This window comes from Rattus norvegicus, chromosome 15, assembly GCF_021556685.1.
Source record: "Rattus norvegicus strain SHRSP/BbbUtx chromosome 15, alternate assembly SHRSP_T2T, whole genome shotgun sequence".
Taxonomy (NCBI): domain Eukaryota; kingdom Metazoa; phylum Chordata; class Mammalia; order Rodentia; family Muridae; genus Rattus; species Rattus norvegicus.
In genome coordinates this window covers 65,388,724-65,403,908 of record NC_141548.1, presented here as the reverse complement: position 1 = coordinate 65,403,908, position 15,185 = coordinate 65,388,724, and the positions used below count along the sequence as shown (strand labels likewise).

The following is a 15,185-nucleotide window of genomic DNA, read 5'->3' as shown; positions in this document are numbered from 1 at the left end:
CCTATTCCTCAGATCTTTTCTATGACATACTCACTAACGACACTTAGTGTTTGAAGTTATGAGGGAAGCCCATTCTGTATATGTAAAACCAACAGTATAATTTAATAAATTAAATTTTCATATGGTAAAATCATTTTTGTTAATATGTCCAATAATATGTTGATTCTTGATATAATTTTACATGGAGTACTGAGTTTTAAAGTTTTTTTTTTTAAATTCAATTGTCTTGTTGTGCACATTTAATATTACATTGCTTAAAAGCAAATTGTTACTTTCTATTTCTAGCAGCATTTCAATAGGGAAGTATAAATGCTACCTCCTTGCCAACTTACAATCTCTGATAAACATAATTAGTATCAAAGTCTAAAATGTATTACTGTAGAAAAAGATAAATCTATAAATGTCAAATAAGAAAACTGTGTTTTAACATAAAAATAAATGTGTCCCTTTTCACCTTATAACAATCACTTATGACTTCCAGCATGAGATATTACTGTCTCTATATTAAATTATAATGACATCCCCAGCTACAGCTGTCTTTAATTTTTATTTTTTAAGTAGCACTTTAATATGTGACCTTCCATGGCATTGCTATCAACAGCAAAATTTTCTTTGACTTTTCTGTCCTTTGTGAATCCTTTTCTTTCAGGTTTTCAAAGAAACTTTAGTAAAGTTAATTTCCTTAAGTTTATGATGTATGTGAACTATTTTGAATGAAAAAAAATAGAACTCTTTACCTGTTCTCATCACAGTCCATGACAGCACTGTCTTAATAGTACAGTAGTGCAAAACATACCTCAGTTTTGGCTTTTAGGTTTCTTCCATCTAACAATCCTCCATTCCTCAGACAGTCTGATGGTCTCTAGTTTGGTGACTCTTAATGTATAAATAATTATAAACAATTTGGGGCTAGTAATCTCAGCTATCCTATACATCAGATATTGACACTAAGGTTCTACAGGAAGAAAATAATTTCATGCTTGAGGCTAACCACAATACGAAGATGTATAAACGTATTGCAAACCACTGAACTGAGAACAGGATCCCTGTTGAAGGAATCAGAAAAAGGACTGGAAGAGCTTGAAGGGGCTTGAGACCCCATATGAACAACAATGTCAACCAACCAGAGTTTCCAGGGACTAAGCCACTACCCAAAGACTATACATGGACTTACCCTGAACTCTGACCTCATAGGTAGCAATGAACAACCTAGTAAGAGCACCAGTGGAAGGGGAAGCCCTGGGTCCTGCCATGGTTGGACCCCCAGTGAACGGGATGGTTGGGGGGAGGGCAGTAATGGGGGGAGGATGGGGAGGGGAACACCCATATAGAAGAAGAGGGGTAGGGGTTAGGAGGATGTTGGCATGGAAACAGGGAAAGGGAATAACATTTGAAATTCCCAATTTAATGAAGATGGGAAAAAAAGGACAACTCAATAATAATAATAAAAAAGTCCAATTATCAATGCAATAGTGCTTACTAGATCATTGAGTCTTACATTCTCTTCACTGATAGGATAGCATGTCCAGTATATGTAAGTTAGGTACAGATATTAAAAGGCAAAATGTTTTCTTTCATACCCTTAATCCATGTATAGCCTGAGTTTCTTTCTTTTTAAGAGTTTAACTCCCTTTTAAATACTTGCCTGAAGTTTTATATTCAAACATTCTTCACAGCAAAGCAACACTATCTACAAAGACTGAAATATATTGCACCTCTGGATATCATCTTGAGTATATTTTTCAAATATTAGTTCTTGAGATAAATTTATGTGAACACAGAAACTTTAGAAGTTCAAATTATATTTTATTACTAATCTCAGAGTTCACATCAGTTACACTAAAGAGAATTCAATACTCAGCAAAATAAAATCACCTTACAAAATGAAAAACTGTTCACTGGAGACTCAAAGCACTTGAATATGTTTAGAGTAGTCTTTCTCTGTATTACTACAATATTGTAATGAGATTATCTGAAGACCTAAGATGTAAAAGTTTTGAAAACTTCTATCAATTATATATATATTGCTGTTATTAAATATGTATTATATATAACTAAATATTTTCAACAATTATATCATCAATGGAACATGTATGTATTAAAACATGTATATATTCATGTTTCACAGCTGAAGTTTCTATATTAAATATTTTTAGTATTTTGAAAGAATAAATTGGACTAATGACCCAAGTTTTGTGTTTTATTGGATAGTTTAGTTATTTAAATTTCAAATGTTACACCCTTTCCCCCTCTTTCCCATACACTATCCTTCTTCCCTCTGCTTCTATGAGAATGCTCCCACTCTCACCCACCCTCTCCAACCTCAATGCCTGGAGTTACCCTACATTGGTGAAATAGGCCTTTACATGATGAAGGGCTTTTTCTCCTTTTGGTGCTAGACAATGCCATCCTCTGATACAAATGTAGCTGGAGCCATGGGTCCTTCCACGGGTACTCTTTGGTTGGTGGCTAAGCTCCTGGGAGTTCTGGAGTGTCTAGATGGTTGAATATGTTCTTCTTCCAATAGGGTTACAAACCACTTTAGCTCCTTGAGTTCTTTCTTTAACCCATCTAATTTCTTAAACTGCTTTTCTAGTGTGACTCTTGCATTCATGAATGAAGAACTTTCTTTTGTGCAATTCTCCAAGGGATTCTTCTTTTCAAATAGCTTTAATCATACATTATTTACCTATTTATGAAATTATGACATCTGAACAGTATGCACATTTATGATAATTCAGCTCATATAGGAAAGACATCCACATAAATAGTATCCTTATATTCTGCACCACTCTGGAGGATTGACAATTTTGAAGATAATGTCCGAAAAGAGTCAGTGAACAAAACATTTCACTGGACTGCTTAACATCAGTAGAGCTGCCACATGGATTACTGCAATTTACATATAATTTAACAGATAACCTAGAATAAGTTAATAATGTCCATTGACCTATATACATTTAAATATTTTAAATATATATTAAAACAGAAAGGAAATATAGAGCACTAAATCTTCTTTAGTTTTCTCAATTTAATTGATTTCACTATAGTACACAAAGTTTAAGTTTTACTTTTTATGGTCTGAACATTTTAGTCAACCATTTTTTTCTTTTCTACTTGAAATATAACAGAAACATTTATTTCTCATGTGCTCTCTTTAACAGATTGAATTGTATTTTATGTAATTTGATGATGCTTTTATTATATTTAATTTTGTATGGAGCACTTTGAAACACAAGGGGGAAGAAAATATATTGAAAGGTTCAATTACTGTGTGCACTATTTAAATTTTCCTAAGTATACAGGTCCCAGAAAACACTATCACTTTTATTTATATATTAGGAGATTAATCTATACTGTTAAATATACTAATCAGATATTTTTGACCTAATAATCTGAGCTATATTTTTCTGTCAAATTTTCTTAATAGTAGCATGATAATTTCAAATATATTCCATGATAGAAGTTTACTTATTTATGTCTATTCACACATATATAAATACATACACACACTTGAGCACATTGAGGTTTGTACACATTTGAACTTATTCATTATATGTAAAGTATTGAAATAAGATGACTCAGAAATTATGAAGGGAAAAACACAAAGATAAATTGCCTTTCTATATTATATTTTATAAAGATTCATTTCTTATTATTGTTGTCCACCTGTAACCACATAGTAATTCATACAATTTTATATTAATTCTCAACATAATTATTTTTAGTAGAACCTTAACCCATTCCCATTTGAATAGTTCAGCATCTATAATATTGAATACAATTCAGCATTTATTTACATATTTTACTTGAATTTTTATTATCTAACTAAACTCTAGTTTTTCATAGATTCTAAAATTTGAAAATACACGAAGATTTACATCTAGAAAAATAATTTCTATTGTTGAATTAAATATCAGGATAAACTTAAAATTTTCTTTAAACCCATATCATACTTTCTTTTATTTTGCCACTCAGACTGCATTCCCTCCCTCTTACCTTCCAAAGGAGAGAAGCACGATCATCAATGGCAAGAGGCTACTGCATAGAAGCAGCACATAAAGCTGGCTTCAGGCTCAGGAGGGGACACTATGTCTTGTCCTTGAGCTTTCTACAGTCAGTAGTAACCAACTATAGAAATGATCCCTGAGAATTTAGTCTTTAAATTTTCTAACTGTATTTTCTTACAAAGAACTATATTTGTCTATTGATTCTTGTGACTGAGTAGAAAAACTATTTTTTGATTATATAACACCTCGTGAATCTATTCTGACTGACATATGACATGTGTATGTTTCTTAATTAGGTTGTTAGGTGAATCAGCCTGCTATGAACATGTGTGAGTGTGTGTTTGTGTGTGTGTGTGTGTGTGTGTGTATGTGTGTATCATTTTGTGTTTCTTTTTCTTTGGAATTATACAGTCAGATTTATTTGGAGTCAAAATTTAAAATATTCACCTATATAGTTCTTCCACAAACTGTTTAAATTTAAAATATAAACCTTGCTATTATAATAAAGTAATATATCCCCTTCTGCCTGGTCCTTTCTCTGCAACAGACAGCAAACCTGTCTGTTCTCCAGAAGATACTATATCCTGAGGCATAACAGAAGGTCCACTGCACTCAGCATTTGGTAAGAGGGCCCCCTCCCAAAGTCCCACAGCTCCTGCTGAGAGCCCAATGGATTCCAGGAACCACCACTCCCCCAAACCCACCCACCCACTGATTACCAAACCCCTCCTGCCTGGTCCTTTCTGCTGGAACAGCCTGCTAGCTAGTCTGCTTCTCAGAAAAGGCTATATCCTGAGGGATACCATAGAATCCTCCACTGCACTCAGAAATTTTAACATCATATCCTGAAGCATACCAATAGAACCACTGCACTCAGAACATTTGTCACCACATTCTGAGGCATCCCAGGAGATCTGCTGCGGCCAGCACACCACAGCTTGAAGGCATCCCAGGAGTTCTTCTGTACACAGGGCAACTGGGCAATTGGACACCACAGTGTGAAGACCTCCCAGGGGTGAGACATGCAGGGAAACTGATCCAAAGACTGAAAGCCTCCCTGGAGTGTGGTTGTACATAAAGAAAGAGAAGCCACAGTCCATTGAAAACACCCCCAACTTCACACCAGAAAACAGTATGACTGTTCCTCTTCTGAAGACTCAACAGTCTGAATGCCTCCCAGGAGATCTACTGCAACCTGGGCAACAAACCAGCAGCTTCTCTGTCCTCTGAATATCCACCAGTTGGAAGGCCCTACAGGAGATCTACACATCCAGGGCCACAGGTCTACCAGTAAACCTGTTGCAACCCATGGACAAAAGAGGCAGACTCCAGAGTCATCCGGATTAGCAAGCACTACAAATAACCAGATGGCAAGAGGCAAACACAAGACCATAAGCAACAGAAGCCAATATATGTGGGCATCATCAAAACCCAATTCTCCCACCACAGTAAGCCCCGAATACACCAACAAACCTGAAAATCAGGAAGCTGGCCTAAAGTCCTATCTCAAAAAAATAATAGATTTCTTTAAGGAGGATATAATTAACTCACTGAAAGAAATACAGGAAAACACAGGTAAACAGGTAGAAGCCCTTAAAGAGGAAATAAATAAATCTCTTAAAGAAATATAAGAAAACACAATCAAACATTTGAAAGAATTGGGTGAAGTTGTCCAAGACCTAAAAGTGGAAAGAGAAACAATAAAGAAAACACAAATGAAGGCAAACCAGAAAATGGGAATCCTAGGGAAAATGTCAAGAGTTACAGATGTAAGTATCAACAAGAGAATACAAGAAATAGAAGAGAGAACCTCAGGTGTAGAAGATACTGTAGAAGAGATTGGCACAACGGTCAAAGAAAATTGAAAATATAAAAACTCCTAACCCAAAACACCCAGGAAATTCAGGATACAATGAAAATCTAAAGTAATTGGAATGGAGGAGAATGAATATTCCCAGCTCAAAGAACCTGAAAACATCTTCAATAAAATCATAGAGGAAAACTTCCCCAACCTAAAGAAAGAGATGAACAAACCGGAACAAGGAATCTATAGAACACCAAACAAATGGGACCAGAAAGGAAAAATCCTCTCCTCACATAATAATCAAAAAACTAAATGAATAGAACAAAGAAAGAATATTAAAAGGGAAAAGGGCCAAGTAACATACAAAAAAAACCTATTATCATCACACCAGACATCTCAACAGAGACTATGAAAGCCAAAGAGTCTGGTCAGTGGTCATGCAGACTCTTAGAGAACACAAATGCTTGCTCGGGCTACTATACCCTGCAAAGCTCTCAATTAACATAAATGGAGAAACCAAAATATTCTAGGATGAAATCAAATTCAAACAATATCTATGTACCAATCCAGTCCTACGGAGGATCTTAGGGGAAAAAAAATCCAATACAAGGAAGATACCTACACCAAAGAAAAGACAAGATATTATGCATAACAAAGCCGAGAGATAAAGAGATAGATAGATAGAGAGAGAGAGAGAGAGAGAGAGAGAGAGAGAGAGAGAGAGAGAACCACAAGCACATAAAGCTACCTATAAAAACAAATATAACAGGAACCAACAGTCATCTGCCTTTAATATCTCTCAATATTAATGGATTAATGGACTAAACTCACCTACAAAAAGACATAAGACAACAGATAGGATATGCAAAAAAGACCCAGCATTTTTCTGCATACAAGAAACACACCTCAGTAACTGAGACAGACTCTATCTCAGAGTAAAAAGATGGGAAAATGACTTCCAAACAAATGGTCCCAAGAAACAAGCTGGAGTTGCCATTCTACTATTGAATAGGATAGATTTTCAACCAAACTTTTTCAAATGTGATGAGGAAGGACACTTCATATTCATCAAAGCAAAAATCAACCAAGAGAAAGTCTCTCAATTCTGATAATCTATGCCCAAAATTCAAGGGTACCTACATTCATAAACGAAACTTTATTAAAGATCAAAACAGACATTGAATACCACACGATAATAGTGGGAGAATTTATTACCACATTCTCACCAGTGGAGAGGTCATGGAAACAGAAACTAAACATTGGAGAAAGTGGGAAAGAGCCTTGAACTCATTGGCACCAGGGAAATATCCTAAACAGAACTCTAATGGCTCAAGCTTTAAGATTAAGAATTGATAAATGGGACCTCATGAAACTGGAAAACTCCTATAAGGCAAAGGACATAGTCAATAGGACAAATTGGCAACCTACAGATTGGGATAATCTCTTCACTAATCCTATATCAGATAGAAGGCTAATATCCAAAATACATAAAAAACTCAAAAAGCTAACCACCAAAACAACCAAATAACCCAATCAAAAAATGGTTACAGAACTAAACAGGAAAAAGAAAGAACTAACCAGAGAATTCACAACAGAGGAATCTCAAATGACTGAGGAGCACCTAAAGAAATGTTTGAAGTCCTTAATGATCAGAGTAATGCAAATCAAAATGACCCTGAGATTCTACCTTACACAAAACACAATAGCTAAGATCAAAACCACAGATGACAAAGTATGTTGACAAGGATGTGAAGAGGAACACTTTTCCTTTTCTGGTTGGAATTGCAAATTGGTACAACTTAGGAAATCAATTTGGAGGTTCTTCAGAAAATTGGAAATAGACCTATCTATAGACCCAGAAATACCACTCATGGGAATATACCCAAAGGTTATTCCACCAATACCATAGGGGCATATCTTCCACTATGTTCATAGAGGCCTTCTTTTTGATAGCCAGAAGTTGGAAACTACCCAGATTTCCCATGACAGAAGAATAGATACAGAAAATGTGGTTCATTTACACAATGGAATACTACTCAGCTATTAACGAGGACATCCTGAGTTTTGCAGGCAAATGGATGGCACTAGAAAATATTTATCCTGAGTAAGGTAACTCAGACCCAAAAGGACACGCATGGTATGTTCTCAATAATAAGTGAATGTTAGCCAAAAAGTATGGAATACCCAAGATATAGTCCACAGAACTATAAAAGGTCAAGAAGCTAAAGGGTCCAAGTGTGGACAACTCAATTCCACTTGGGAGAGAGAAGGAAGCAACCACAAAGTGGGAGGGAGAAACAGAAGGGAAAGGGAATGGGGGTTTGGTGAGAGGGGAACATGATCTGGTATTGAGTGGGGGAAAAGGACTGAAGCCTTGAGGTCTATGAGAAAGAATGGAAACAGGAGACCTGGGAGAAAGTAGATTGGGAGGACCCTCTAGAATGTACCAGAGACCTGGGAAGTGAGAGAATCTTAAGAGTCAAAAGGGGTCCCTTACAGTGGGGTGAGGGAAGTTGTTGAGTCTACCTCCAGCAGAAAAACAGAGCATCGAGTGAGGGATGGGTTTGCTATCCCACAGCCAAAACTCTGATCCATAATTGTTTCTTTCTGAAAGAACTGCAGGGATAGAAATGGAGAAGAGCCTGAAGAAAAGAAGATCTAGCGACAAGCTCAAAGTAGGATCCAGCTCAAGGGGAGGCCCCATGACCTGAAACCATCACTGAGGTTATGGGGCACTAACAAAAAAGTACCTATCATGACTGCCCTCCAAAAAGACCCAACAAGCAGCTGAAAGTCAGGTGGAGATATGTATACCCAAGCAATGAACAGAAGCTTCTGACCCCTCTGGTTGAATTAGGAAAAAGCTGGAGGAAGCTGAGGAGGAGGACAACCCTGTAGAAGGACCAGCAGTCTCAATTAACCTGGACCCCTGAGATCTCTCAGACACTGGATCACCAACCAGGCAGCATATACCAGCTGAGATGAGACCTCCAACACATACACAGCAGAAGACTCCCAGGTTTGGTTCAGTCAAAAAAGATGCACCTAGGCCTCAAGAGACTGGAGTCCCTAGGAATTTTAAAGGTTTGGTAGGGTTGGTGGGGTGGGGACATCATCATGGAGATGGGGTCCCCAGGGAGAAGGTATTGGATGTGGAACAGTTGGAAAGTGGACTGTGGACTGTGCATGGAATAAAATCTGGAGTGTAAAAAATAAATAAAAACAATTTTAAAAAGTGAAATGCTGACCAAAAAACAATACAAAACTAAAGGGATACACCCATATTATTCATAAAATATATGATTACTTTGGCCGTCTATCAACTTTCATTGGGTTATTAAAAATAAAGTAAATTAGAACTACTTAAGTCCAATTTGTGATCATGTCCTTCTGGGTGTGTTTGTCTCAAGGATCTTGTCCATTTGATTCCTTTAGTGATTTAAATTATGTGGAATATAATATATTTTATGTCTTCCAGGCCTCTCCTACATCTTTAGTAACCTCTGCATCTATCTGCCTTAATTAATTTTGCTCTATAGAGACTCTTGCTCATTTTCTAACAAGCAAATCATAGGAAGTATACAAGAATGCAAAGGAGCAAAGTCCACAGAAGTTTCAAATTCATGTCTGTATTTCTACAAATTCTACATATATTCAAAAGTTGTATTAGATTAAATTTAGAAATATTTATGCCATTAAAAATTCAAGATCAAAATGGTAGTGCAAAATGTTCCTTTCAGAACTAAACAAATGCTTAAATCTTACTGACATGGATAATTAAATGCTTTTAAAAATAATAAGATTTAGCCCTTACATCATGTCCATAAGTAAACCCCAGTGTTACCAATTAATTACAAGTACTGGCAAAAATCAGATAGAATATTCTGTAATATTTACACAAGAAATGGTTTTCCAAGTGATGATTAAATTTAAGATGCAAAAGAAGAAAATATTTGAAATACTTACTATGTAAAAATGCTTTTGCAAGGCAACTGGAACATCTTCATTAGAAGCAACAGGAAATGGACAAGTCATAGAAGATACTGAATGCAGGAAAGAAATATTTTATTTTTTATTAAATTACTCTCTAATGTATTAAGTCCTGACCTTACTCCTCCCCACCCCTTCCTTTTCTCACAGTATCCCTTAACCCATTTCCCTTTTCCCCATCTACTCTTCCTTCATTTCTTTCACAAAAGGGCAGGAGTCACAGGATTATCAACCAAACATGGACTATCAAATTGCAGTATGACTAGACACCTCTCTTTATGTTAAAGCTGGATCAGGCAACCCAGGGGGAAGACAAGCGTCCCAAAAGCAAACAAAATAGTCTGGAACAATCCCACTCCCTCTGCTGTGATTTACCCAGAAATAAAAAGATATACAGCTATAACCTATGTAGACAGCCTAGCTTAGTCCTGGGTAGGTTCCCTGTTTATCTCTTTAGTCTCAGCGATCCCTATGAGTTCAGATTGGCTAAGTGAATTTTTTTTGTGTGGTGTACCTGACCCATCTGACTACTACAATCTTTCTTCCCTCTCCTCATTAGAATTCTTCAGTTTGGTTTTGATCTCTGCATCTGTTTCCGTTAGCTGCTCAATGGAGCCTCTCTGATGGTTATCACGCCAGGTCCCTGTCTATGAACATATCAGAACAGCATTGAGAATCATTTGTATTTCTTTCCAGATATTGTTTGCCTCTATCTTAGGTCTCAGGATCATCTACTTTCTGGTTTGTGGTCAATTATGCAGTGTTAGGAATGGGCTCCTTCTCATTGCCTGAGTCTCAAATTGGATCTGTACAACTAATTTATTGGTCACTTCCACAATTTCTGTGCCACCTTTACCCCAATATATGATAATAGGATGGTATGTCAAATGTTTTGTGACTGGGTTGCTGTCAAAATCCCTCCACTGGAAGTCTTGACTGGTTACAGCTTTTTCAGGCTCTGTATCTCCCTTTCCTGGCACTCTTAGCTAGGATCACCCTAATAGATTCTTGAGAGTTTTTGCTGCACTCAGTTTCTTCCTTGCCCAAAATTGCCTGTACCTAATTCCAATAGTCTATCCCAGTACTTTCTCCTTCCATTCATCCTCAACCTGACTTCTCCTGTTCCAGTCCCCACCAGCCACCTGATAATCTGAAATATCTTTACTATTTTGTCCAGGAAGATCTATGCATCCCTAATTTATTCATCTGTGATATTTAGCCTCTCTGGGTGTGTGGACAATAGCATGATTAGCCTTTCTTTACAGTCAATATCTATTTATAATTGAATATATACCACATTTATCTTTCTGGCTCTGTGTTCAACACTCAGGATGAACTTTTCTAGTTCCATCAATTTGCGTGTTTTAAAATGACATCGTTTTTAACAACTGAGTAATTCTCTATTGTGTAAATATACTACATTTTCTTTATCCATTCTTGAGTTGAGGGGAAGCTGGGTTAATGCCAGTTTCTTGCTATTACAAATAAAGCTGCTATGAGCATTAGATGAGCTAATATCCTTGTTCTATGGTGCAGCATTCTCTGGGTAAATACCCAGCAGTAGTATAGATAAGACTTGATGTAAATCGATTTACAAACTTCTAAGAAACCACCACATTTCCTAAATGGCTGTCTAAGTTTACACTCTCATAAATAATGAGTAGTCTTCTGCTCCTTATCAGCCAGCATCAACTGTTAATTTTTTTCTTGAAATTAGCTATTCTGACAGATGAAGAATGGAATCTCAGAGTTGTTTTGATTTTTATTTCCCTGATGGCTAATGATAGTGAACATTTCTTTGGTTTTTTGTTTGTTTGTTTTTTGTTTCTGTTTTTTTTTTAGCTATTTTTAATATATTTACATTTCAATTGCTATCCCCTTTCCTGGTTTTCCCAGTTTCCCTTCCATAAACCCACTATCCCATCCTCCCTCTCCCTTCTTCAAAGAGGGTGTTCCTCACCCATCCACCCACTGGGTTGTCAAACTTTGGCAGGATTAAGGACTCCTCCTCCTATTGATGTCCATCAAGGCCATCTTCTACTACATATGCATCTGGAGCCATGGTACTGCCCATGTGTACACTTTGGATGGTGGTTTAGTCCCTGGGAGCTCTGATTGGTTGGTATTGTTGTTCTTGTGTGTTTGCAAATCCCTTCAGCTCCTTTTATCCTTTCTCTAACTCCTCAATTGAGGACCCTGTTCTCAGTTCAAGGGTTGGCTGTAAGCATCTGCCTCTGTATTTGTCATGCTCTGGCAGAGCCTCTCAGCAGACAGCTATATCAGGCACCTGTCAGTATGCACTTCTTGGCATCAGCAATATTGTCTTGGTTTGGTAGCTGTATGTATATGGGTTGGATCCCCAGGTGAGGCAGGCTCTGAATGGCCATTCCTTTAGTCTCGGCTTTAACCTTTGTCTCTGTGTCTCCTCCTAAAATATTTTTATTCCTCCTTTTATGAAGGACTGAAGCATCCGCACTTTGGTTGTCTTTCTTGAGCTTCATGTGGTCTGTGGATCGGCTTTTGATTAATCCAAGTGTTTGGGCTAATATCCACTTATCAGTGAGTATATACCGTGTGTGTGTTTTTTGTGACTTAGGGTACCTCACTCAGGATGATATTTTCTAGTTCCATCCATTTACTTATGAATTTCATGAAGGCATTCTTTATAAAAGAGGCCAAAATTATGCAAAGGAAAATAGAAGCTTCAAAAAATGGTGCTAGTCTAACTGGATGCTCACATCTAGAAGCCTACAAATTGATCTATAACTATCACCCTGCACAAAACTCAAGTCCAAGTGAATCAGAGCCTTCAATATAAAACCAGTTATGCTGAACGCAGAGAAGAGAAAATGGGGAGTAGCCTTGAACACATTGGCACAGGAGACAGCTTCCTGAAAATCAATACTGCAGGCACTAATATCAACAATATGCAGTAGAGGATGGATGGCCTTTTGGGGCACAGTGGGAGGAGAAGCCCTTGGTCTTGCCAAGGCTAGACCCCCCCCCCCAGTGTAGGGGAATGTCAGGGTAGGGAGTCTGGAAGGGATGGTTGTTTGGTTTGGGAAACACCCTCATAGAAGAAATGGGAGATGGGATCTGATAGGGGGTTTAGGTACAGGAAACCCACCAGGAAAGGGGATAACCTTTGCAATGTAAATTTAAAAAATCCCAGAAAAAAAGGAAAAAAAAAGAGAAATGGGACCTCATGAAACTGAAAAGCTTGTGTATACCAAGTTACCATCAATAGAAAAAAATGGCAGCCTATTTATTTTATGAAAATAAATAATTTCTCCAAATATATTTCTAGCAGACGGTTAATTTCCAAAATATACAAAGAACTCAAAAAATATTTCTTATTCAAAACACCAATAGAAAATAGAAAAATATTTGTTGAAGTGTAAGAGTAAATGTAATAATTGCCTTCTTTACCTATATACTCAATTAGGTATCTTCAATTTATGCAAAGTTATCAGATCAATTAGCAATATGACAAACTTAAACTCAAAAAAGCAACGAAAACCCACATTTACTTATCAGATTTTAATGAACACATGTGAAAATACATGCTTATTTTCAGACTCTGGTTTGACCATCTGAGGAAATATTTCCTCAACCACTAATGTTGAGATTGAAGTTACTTTATCAAAAGTCACAAATTTTACTCAAGAACTTTTAAACTTTTCGCTCATAAGCTCATTCCTAGAATTTATCCAGAAATTACATTACCCACAATTGAAAATAGCAATTTAGAATGCTATTCATTGAGACCATAGTTTTAATAAAAAAAAAAAACTGTTCATTTGTCTTTTCATTTGTATGTGTGCTGTACCAAAGGATTATTTTTAATGCAATACTATTAAAGTGTGATGATTGTTTTTCTTAATTATATATCATTAGCTCTTTATTAACAACCTGTTCTATTAAATTAATATTTGAGATTATTATAAATATAATACCATCATTTTTAAAAGGAACATTACTCGATTTAGTAATATTATTAAAATACTTTTAACTAGCGAATATTTCCCACATAGATACTTGGTGTTGATTTACTTTTTAAAATCACAATTGTTTATGTTATAGCACATAAAACCAATTATTTAAAAAATATTGCAGAATTATTAAGTAAATATACTTATTCATCAGTTTTAAAGATTAATGGTTAGTTTAGTGGGCACATTTAAAATATGATGTATACACTATATTATTACAAATTGTAATAAGTATGTTAAGCAATACTCTCAAGACCATGCATTCCAGCTACCTCACTTCTGTGAATTTGTACAATGAAATTTGTCAATATAAAACACATATATGTGCATATGCACACTGAATCACAGGAATGCTCAGTAGGTAAATCACCATTACCTTCCTATAATAAGGAAGGAAAAATATGTTTTAATCTCACTTCTTTTCATTTCTTCCATTGTTTGGAATTGAGAAGGTAGTGAGATAATATATGCACATGTATAATAAGTTGTATTCAGCCACAAAGAAGACTCTAACATTTACCTAAAATGGAAGGAGCAATGGATTTTTATGTTAACAGCAATATATCATATCTAGACCGAAAAATATTGGAGATTTTGTTTTATGCAAAGAAATCAGAGTAAAAATTAGATGTGAAGTAAAGTGAGTTCTATTTTGAAAGGGAAAGAGGAGAGAAAACTGTTATAAAGGAAATATGATGTTAATATGATTATAAATACAAGTGTAAAAGCTTTATTTTGTACAATTAATATATATGAAAATTTATAGTGTTATGAAAGAAACAGTAGAAACGCAAGCTTTTGATTCACAGTAAACGGTAACATTATGTAAAATTATCTTGCATTTAGTATAGGAATTATTTCAATCACCTGTGTAAATTCAAATACAATTCTTTGGATACGAAAGGTTTGGTTTTTGTTTACCTAGTTTTACATGATAAATTTTCTGATTTTAAAAATTTAACATTTTGCAGATTGAGAAGGCTTTGATTGTTTCTGGATAGTATTTTTCTTATACTATACTATATGATAATATAATACAATTCAAAATAATGTGCTAATCAATTTTATAATATTAATGGTCTCTTGATAATATCTTAAAATTGTAACAGAAAATATTTTATTAATTTAAGTTATTCCATTAAATATTCAGAGTATCTCTCTTAAAAAGGTTAGTTAAATATAAATTAATGTAATTTCTTTAAGATACATTATTTGAGTTTCTAATGTTTTTTTTATTTGACAATGTAATTGTTTTAGACAATAAATGATCATTTAATAGAAATAGTAAAATAATATATAAAAAGTTTAATTAATGACTTTGTTTGAAATGCACAACAACTCCATGAAAATAAGTGGAAATGGGAATAAAGTCTATTTAAACTTTTTGAA

At 35.4% G+C, this 15,185-nt stretch overlaps 1 pseudogene; it reads right to left on the bottom strand.

The window, feature by feature from the left end:
* Window positions 1–3,969: 3,969 nt before the first annotated feature.
* Window positions 3,970–4,162, bottom strand: LOC120097286 (small nucleolar RNA U3; annotated as a pseudogene).
* Window positions 4,163–15,185: the final 11,023 nt, after the last annotated feature.